This window comes from Zingiber officinale, chromosome 7A (genome assembly GCF_018446385.1).
Source record: "Zingiber officinale cultivar Zhangliang chromosome 7A, Zo_v1.1, whole genome shotgun sequence".
NCBI lineage: Eukaryota > Viridiplantae > Streptophyta > Magnoliopsida > Zingiberales > Zingiberaceae > Zingiber > Zingiber officinale.
Genome location: NC_055998.1, coordinates 71,898,804 through 71,907,936, shown reverse-complemented (window position 1 = coordinate 71,907,936; position 9,133 = coordinate 71,898,804). Strand labels below are relative to the sequence as shown.

The window sequence follows — 9,133 nt, the reverse complement described above, 5'->3', positions numbered from 1 at the left end:
GGCTTTGTGGACTTCACGCAGGCAAGATACATGCAAAGTGAGTAGGCTACCTAGCTCGGACCCTATGCAATGTGCCAAGCCGATCGGATGCGTGAAGGAGAACCCTTAAGAGCAGGACTAACTCTAAGTATCAACGTTAAGCAAACAGAAGAATATTATGGACAATGAGTAGGAAAACAAACAAAGGAGCAGCGTTTCTTTAGAAGAAGAATTATGCCGAACGACACGCACAAAAATTTTACATCCGCCGAGCGGATGAAATACAGAAGGTACTCGAAATAACCCGCCTCACTCAGGGTCTTCAAAGCTGAAGAAGGCGTCAGGAATATCATCAATCATGGCCGCCAGGTCGGAAGCGGGAATATGCATTCCCTCGGGAAGGTGGCCCCCTTTCTTCAAGTATGTCACGGTGACCTTGACCGCTTCGGCGAAAGTGGAAGAGACGTTGCCACCGAATTTTAGGCCGAACCTCTCCGAGTGGAGGTATTCCTGGCGCGCGGCTGCTAGGCGACTCGGCTCACCCTCTTTATATTTTCTGAGTGCCGCTCGGGAAGCGGTTAAGGTGTCTTGAACAGCCTTCAAGTCCACCTCGGCCTTTGTGCGCTCCGCCGAACGGATCTCTCGCTCGGCATTCAGCTCGGCCTCTAGCTTCTTAGACTGCTGATCTAGGGCCCGGACTTCGACTTTCATTTTATCCAGATCAGCAATCGCTCGCCTCTTCCGGCCACTGGCGCGCTTCACGTCCCCGTCCCGCTTCTTCACCAAGTCTTCGAGTCGGGCCACCTCCGCAGCCAGATCGGCAGCCTTCTTCTGTTCGGCCTCGAGGGTTTGTTTCTCCCGCTCGGCCGACGGACCCCCCGACAATTGAAGTTTTTCCAGGAGACCCTCCAGCTCGGCTAGCCGACGGCTAGTGGCGATTTGCTCAGCCCAGTGCTGTAAAGGAAATAATGAAATCAGGAATCAAATAGTGGCATGGAACAGGAAGAAAAATGAATACCTGAGTGGCCTGCTGCATGTTGTTGTCGCCGAGCTGCTTGGGCGTCATGAGGGCCGCTTGAATCTGCGCGTCCTCAAAAAGCTTGGCAAGCGGACCCGTCAAGGTTATTTCGTGAACGGGGCTTGAGGGCCGATCGGCGGACAGTAAATATTCCTCCGATGGGAATCGGAGGGTGGTCTTGATGGTTGGGTGGCCGGACGGCGCTTCTTCAGCTGCAGTCGCCCCTATGGTGGAAGTTTCGCCCAACCGATGTAAGCGGCGACGAGTCCGGGGAGGAGAGTCGGTGGGCTGCGCAGGAGGCGATGTCACAGGAGTCCCGATCTGCGACGGCGTGCGATCGGACGAAGTAACGCCGATCGGCTCATGTGGTTCCCCCTCTTGGGGTGGCGGAGGACCGGAGTCTCTTCGACGTTTTCGCCGAAGTTCTAGCGGTGGATCCCCGGACGGGGGAATTCCCAGCTCCGCTCCTCCGTTGAAGCGGATGGGGCAGCATCTGTTTCAGGGGCGGACTGCGCCCCCCCCCCCTCTCCCGCATCTGCCGGGCGGCTGGGGATGAGACCCCGCTCGGCGAGCTCCTTTTTGGTGGCCGCCTCGATCTCCACGGCCTTCAGTTTCAGATGAGCGGTAGCTTTGGAGCGCCACATGACTTCAGCTGCAATAGGAGAAATTAAAATCAGTTAGATAAAAAAGGTGAAGGGAGTAAAGAGTCTCTTACCCATACGGTAGGGAAGATTGGCCCGAACGGGAGATAACCCAAAAATATACAACACCCCCTTGAGCAGCAACTGGTCGATCTTGTATCGCTGACCAGACAACCAATTCGCTGCATGAAGATAGGCTGGATTGCTTCTGAACTTGCCGAGCTCCGGCTGAGTCGGCACAGCGGTCTGCCATTTGGTTCGAAATGCCGGCCGCTCGGGAAGTCGGATGTAGAAGAAAAATTCCTTCCAGTGCTTGTTGGAGGTCGGCATATTATCAAAAAATTTAAAGCCTATTCTACTCTGGAAAATGAAAGTGCCCAACTCGGATTGTTTGGGGTAGAAGAAGAAGTGGAATATTTTGGGGTCAAGTGGGATACTATGCAGCTTAAAGAGGACAACCACCCCGCTCAGCAACCTAAAGGAGTTCGGCACAAGCTGGCCGAGCGGGATGCGGAAATAATTACAAATCTCCAAAATGAATGGATGGGTAGGAAATCTAAGGCCGCCCTGGAATTGGTCTAGAAAAAAGCAAATGGTGCCGATCGGCGGGTTATGGGGCCGATCGGACGGGCTGGCTATAATTATTTCATGGTCATCAGGGATCCCATACGTCCGAACAAGACGCCGAGCGCCCTCTTCATCAAACCGACTCTCCATGGTCATATACCAAGGGCCATAAACACCAACAGCGGGCTCAGAGGAGCTTGCCATCTCGGAGGAGCAATAAGAGGGCAAGAAAACAGAGGAACGGGAGCGAAAGAGGCGAAATGAGCAGGGAAAACCTAGTAAGTGAAGGAAGAAGACTCACTGAGAAGGAAACGGGCGGAAAAGATCAGCCGGAAACTGGGACTGGATCGTCGGAGGCTACAGCGGCAGGGAAGGCAGACGGAGGAAGCACGAGCAAGCACACGGCGAAGGGAGAAGACGGAAGCTTTATATTGCCAAGGTTGGTTGGCCTCCGCCGTCAGATGCAGGTCACGAAAGACGAGGCCTTCATCCGACCGTCTATTTTGAAGCAATCGCGTCCCATCGTACTAAGCATCGCCGCCACGTGAGAAGAGCCACGTGTCGCCTTGCCACTAGGCGCAATTAATGCGCATCATACCGCGCATGCTGCGACTTGATGGGAAGGATTTGCGCGATTTTCGAGAAGATTTAAGCAAGCAAACGTCCACGTTGAACAACAAGGCATCCGAAACGAAGAGCCGAGCGGCTGAATCCGGCATAAGGGCCGAACGGCTAAAAGGAAGATTATGGAAGCGGCTACCGCCCGCTCGGACACATATAGTCCAGTCAGTCGGACTCACTACCTCCTTCGACTAGACTTGAAGGGAAGGCAAGTGATCCGGCAGTAAGAATGGGGGACCCACTTTCTGAAGGGTCTTAGCTTGAGAACCGATGAAGGGCTGACTAAGCGGTCAATGGCCGAGCCGATCAGCCGGGTTGGTCCGAGCGGAGTTAGAGATAACCCATCCATGGGGTTGGGTGTCCGACGCCAAGGCAGGAGGATCGAAGGGCCGACCGGGAGACCGAACGGCAGAGGCCAAAGAGCCGAGCGGGCAACCCGCCCGGACAAAATAAGGGCGAGGGGACAAAAAGGTGGCCGAGCGGCCTATGCGCTCGGCTCAGGATATGGGATATCGGTAGAAGCATGTCTGATGATTAGGCCGTACACAAGATCGCACGATGGAGGATCTTGCCGTCACATCATGGAGAGGTTGATACAGTAGCAGTATGGCCTTAGGGACGCCTTTTCTGACGGATCCATATCTAGGCATGGCCCTTCTGACAGACCCATGTCTGGGCATGGTCAAATGCAGGTGATTGCTTTGATTGGCGCGCCCAGGCTTCTTCGAGGGGTCTATATAAGGCCTCAATTTCTTCACCGGAGGTATGCACGTCTTCATCTTGAGGCTACCTTCTTGTCATTCCTCGCCTGACTTGAGCGTCGGAGGACCGTCGCCGGGACACCCCTCCCGGCTCGGTTTTGTTGCAAGTTCGCCGGAGCACTCGAGGATCCAGCAGAGAGCGCCACGTGCCCAGCGTCCGCTGACTCTTGGTTCGGACAGGATCAAGTACCAAAGTTACGATCTTTGTCGACTCTCCTCCCGGCTCCTTTGATTGCTTTTCAATTTCAGCAAGTAAACGTTTCTTTCTCTTTCTGATCTTATGTTGTATTTTCCAACCTAGGGTTACTAAATCGGTTGTTCTACTTCGTTTCTGTGAGATGGTTCCACTGGAAACTGTTCGAGTAGATTTTTTTTTTCTTTTTCCTTTAGTTTTTCTCATAGTATTCAGTTAGATTGGGAGTTCAAGATCGAAACTTTCAGTCCATTGAGGTCAATCTTGAATTTTCTCTTACACTTCTTGTTTAAAATTTTTACTTCTCCTTTCTTGGTATATGTGTCCATGTCGTGTGACTATCTTTTGTCTTCTATGTTCTATCCTGCTATTTTCTTTCGTTCTATTGAATTTTTTTTCAATGATGTTTCGTAATAGATTATTGGATCAACAAAGAAAATTGTATGACATTGTTCTGTAAAGCTGCAGATGTATTGGATCACGGTGCATTTGCTTGAAAACTGTTTGGTGCTTGTGTAATTCTATTGTGGTCAGTGTCTTAAGAATAGGCAGTTTGTTGCCCCTAAACGCTCTGTGCATTGCATACCTGATCTCTTTTCCTTTATGGACATTTGTGAGTAAGATTTTCTCGTAGACTCTATTTTTTTTTTGCTTCTGTGCTTATTTTGACCCTTTTACTAATTTATTCTTTGAATAAGCACGGAATTCTTCTTGTGAAGGAATTATGGTGAAGACTCTAGATGATTTTGGGTATTCTGCATCAAAACGTTGTGAGGCATGGCTGAAGGTATCCTAGTTTCTAACTGTTCTATACAGACAATCATTTTACTAATTTTCTTTAATTTTCTTTCTTTTAGGTAAAGCGTGATTATGTTAAAGGAATAGGTGACAGTCTTGATCTTGTTCTTATTAGTGCTTGGCATGGAAATGGAAGAAAAGTTGGATGGTACAAATTTTGAGTTTTTTGTTCTGCTGTCATTTTTTATGAAATCCATGGCATTTGACATTTCACAAGGATATTTCATATTTGTGGATTCCATCGTTCAAGTATAGTCCTTTCCTTGTGGCGTGCTACAATCCAGATACTGAAGAATTTCAAAGTGTCTGTCGCATCATGTCTGGTTTTTCAGATTCATTTTATTTAGAGGTACTCTTTTTTTGTTTGGTTTCATGCCCAGCTCATACATTCCATGCATAGCAGATTAAGCAAATTGATTATTTTGAAATTTTGCTATATATATATATATAATAATAATAATAATAATAATAATAATAATAATAATAATAAAAATATAATTATTATTATTATTATATAATTCTTAAGCCTAAGATTTATGGTATTTTTGGCCTAAGATTTATATTTCTCTTCTGTTACCTTCACCATGCTATGCTCCAATGAAAGGTAGAAACTTTAATAAATTAAAGAATGTATGTCTGGTGCTTTTGAGCACAACAAAGATAAGATAAATTAAACTAATTCCCTGTCAGGTAATTAGTTTGTGTTTGATGTATCTGCCTTTACTGTGTGACTTCCTTTTACCATCATGCTTCGTTCAACTACTTTACTTTATCAAGATCGATTAGAAAAAGGATTAAATTTTATTTTCCCTTTCCAATCGATAACTTTTGAATTGGTCATGACTTTTGCAACTGCTTCTAAGATTCTGCTCAACTGCCTTCTTGTTAAAGATTTGGACGCTCTGTAGTTGTGGGTGAAGTAATACTGATGACCTACTTGCACAAGAAGCACAATGAAAAGGGAAATACATAATTAATATAAGACAGTTCTATAGTGCTGTAGTGCAAATGTACTATTATTAAAGGTTAAAACAAAATAATAATCTTAAAATTACCAACTTGTGTTGGAAAGCTTGCAATGCTCCCCTTTGATGGATCAAATCAAGCTCGATTATTATAAGTTAAAGGTAATAATCTGTAGCCAAATGTGATGGATATAGTTTCCCATTAGATGTGTAATGGGCATTTTTCTTGCAGGGGAATGGTTGGCTGATCAAGAACCGGACAAGTAATATATATTATGTGACTTCCTTTTCTCCAGAACATAAATAAATAAAGGAAATAATGTCTTCTAGTTTTAAGTCTGAAATTTATTTCTTGTTTTTATTTTTGATTTCTCTTGCATGGCATAATGTTTTCTGCTTGATTTTTCTGTTGGAGTAGTTCATGCTATCCGATGGATTTGGAAGAAGAGAAACAAAATACCAAAATGAAATCTTTCATTTTAAAACTTCATTCTTCTTGCATTTATAGTCTCCAGCTTTTCTTGGTGTTTAGAACAAAAGTGAAAAACTAGTTCAGCAAGCCTATCATTGGATTAAGGTATTATTAATTTTCCCACTGTTTAAAACTGTTAAAAGATAATGGATTTTATCCTTCCACAATCAGGATTCATTCTCTGGTTGACAATCAGAAACTGAGATTGAAGCGGTAGATATTGAATACTATTTTAGGTACCTTAATATCTGTAAGGTATTTTTTTCAGGCAGTTAATAATTTAAATTGTTTCTGCTGCAGCGTGGATAATCTCTGTAAGGACATTTTTCTTTGTGGCAAGATGGATGATCAAGGTTGGGTTCCCGTCTCATTGATTGCTACCTTTAACATGGTGAGTAATCCATGTGATTATGGATATGAGGAGTAATTCCATGTTCAAAAAATTTAACTGCCTCTACTTCCTAACACATCACAATATATGCAGGTCAAAAGGGTGACCACGAGCATAGCGATGATATTGAATGCTCTAAGAGATTCGACAGAACTTGAAATACAGGTACTTCACCTCCATCATTTCCCCTCTTTATTCTACTCTTATCAGCTATGTTTCTTAAATAATTCATTTTGATATTTTTCTTCAAAACATGTTCTTGCAATCATCTACAAGCAGAGAAAATTAGAAGACGAGAGGATTGGACGAGATGGTTACTGCCCTCGATGGAAAATCCAAATGGTCATGGTTCCACACCTCACTTGACATTGAACCATGATGATTCAGTCATCCACCCCATGCAGACTCTCGGATTAGAGGAATATTCCAGCGAGGCCACCATGAGTTGTACTCAAACTGAGGTAGCACTTGATAGGGGATCAGCATCTTGTAGCTGCAACAACCAGCAGGGTAGAGATCCAGCTCAACTAGAAGAACTTTACCACAGTGGTTCAAATCATGAAATAGGCAGTGACTGAATCATCATGAAATGGTCGTTTGGCTATTGTTCATTAGTTGTAAATAGAGTTTATTTATTTATTTGTATTGGGATAAATTTTATTTGAACATAAGATATGTTTCTTCTTTTGTGATTGTAATTCTTGTATAACTAACATTTTGAATGATATTGATGTGGGAAATATTCTTTCTTGATTATGATTCTTTATTATATTTTAAATTGATATATGATATATTGGTATTAAAAGATAATAAATTAAAAGACAATGATTTAAAACTGCTATTGTTGTCTATCACCCTCAAAGACAACGGTTAAAAACCGTTGTCGTAGCCCCAAAAACGGTTGTAATTGGCAGAAAAATGCTCTAAATAACAACGGTTTTAAATCGTTGTCTTTTCATTCAAAGACAACGGTTTAAAACCGTTGCAAAACTGTTGTCTTTTCATTCAACGACAACGGTTTAAAACCGCTGTCGTAGCCCCCCACTTTTAACAACACTGCCAATTACAACGGGTTTAAAGGGCTACGACAACGGTTTTTAACCGTTGTCTTTTAATATTTTTGTTGTAGTGTAAATCCAATCTCTGGGTCAAGTCACTCCAAAAGGAGGTAACATTCCTTAAGGAAATAACTAACTCGAGTTCTTTGATTGATCAATTCAAGAAAAACCTCAACTCAAGTCCAACAACTTGAGGAAGAGAATTACAATTTGAAAAGTAAAGTCAAGGAATTTAAGAACACGTTGGAATGGTTCACCTTAGCTTTCAAGAACCTTGATCTGATTCTTATAAAACAAAGGGTTGTATACAACTGAACCAAACTTTGATATAAGGCTAGAAATCGATTCAAATCTTACTTGTCTTTAGTGAATCGATTAACTAAGAACCTAGTCTAAGCATGACTCCCCAAGTCTAACTTGACTAATCAAGTTAGCCTTGATCAATATTGGATCCCCAAGGATCAAATCCACTATCATGATGATCTTATCGAGGCTATGATTCAGGGGGCGGCAATTGAAAGATCATTTTTATTAGATAAACTTGATTGATGTTTGATTTGCTACGCTATATATGCTTAGATTAGGATAGGTAAGGACTTAGGTTTGATCTACACTTGACTAGTTAGATTTAAGATTTTCAGAAAGAAAATTAAATATTCAATTTCTTTAAAAACTTTTGTCTAGAAGTGGTTGATGATCCAATATCCAAGAAGGCCTAGTGTCTCACCATGATCTGGAAGCTAATTATTGAAATAAGTATTTAATTGACTAACTGTTAAACTTTAGTCTAACTTAAATATAAATTAATCTTTAGATTTGAATTTAAATTAAATATTAAATTAATTATCACACAAAACCTTAAAGGTTTCCTTATTGAAAATCTAAAAAAGAGTGAGATGAACTTAGGTTTAAAATAAAAGTAGTTAACCCAAATTAATTAAACTCAATTCAATTAAGTTAACTAAAATTCAACTAAAATTAATTCAATTAACAGAAGTAATCTTAATTTATTTCAAATTATTAATCAATTTTAAAAGAATAATTAATCCTAATAATTTCAAAAATATAATTAATTAATTAAATTATTTTCAAAACATAATTTTTAAAATTCAAACTTAGTTATTCTTCAAATTTAAATTTAAATTTAAAAATTCAAATTTAATATATTTTGATATTCAAAATCAAATTATTCTCCATAGGCTTAAATATCTTTCAGAATTCTCTATTTCACACAAACTCATAAGCTTAACATGTTTGATAATTTAGAAAGGGTGAGATGGAAAATCAGGAAAATAGATAATTACTTTTATCTTTTTTTTTTGCTTGGACTCTAGGACCATCAAAACTTAAATAATTTTCTTAAATTTTTTTGACACTAATCAAGTGAGAGTGAAAGGACTTAGATTCAATTAAATATTTTTTAGTTAAATATTTTCTCAAAGTTAAAGTTTTTAATTACACTCAAAATTAAATATTCTTTTAAGTTAAAACATTTTTTTTCAAAGTTAATTTTTTAATTTTAAAAAAGAAGTTTAGTCTTTTTGGTTTAATTATTTTTGAAAAGAAAATCTAACTAATTTTGAAAAGTAACTTTAAATATTTGAAAATGGAAGCTCAAATATTTCTATTTGGAAAAATAAGTTTTTTAAAAAATATTTTTAACTAAGTT

At 40.8% G+C, this 9,133-nt stretch overlaps 1 long non-coding RNA gene across 1 annotated transcript; it reads left to right on the top strand.

Moving 5' to 3' along the window:
* Nucleotides 1–6,234: 6,234 nt before the first annotated feature.
* On the top strand, nucleotides 6,235–6,711 carry LOC122000172. Its single transcript, XR_006117000.1, has 3 exons — nucleotides 6,235–6,406; nucleotides 6,500–6,571; nucleotides 6,686–6,711. It is a non-coding gene; the product is annotated as an uncharacterized LOC122000172 (long non-coding RNA).
* The last annotated feature ends 2,422 nt before the right edge of the window (nucleotides 6,712–9,133 follow it).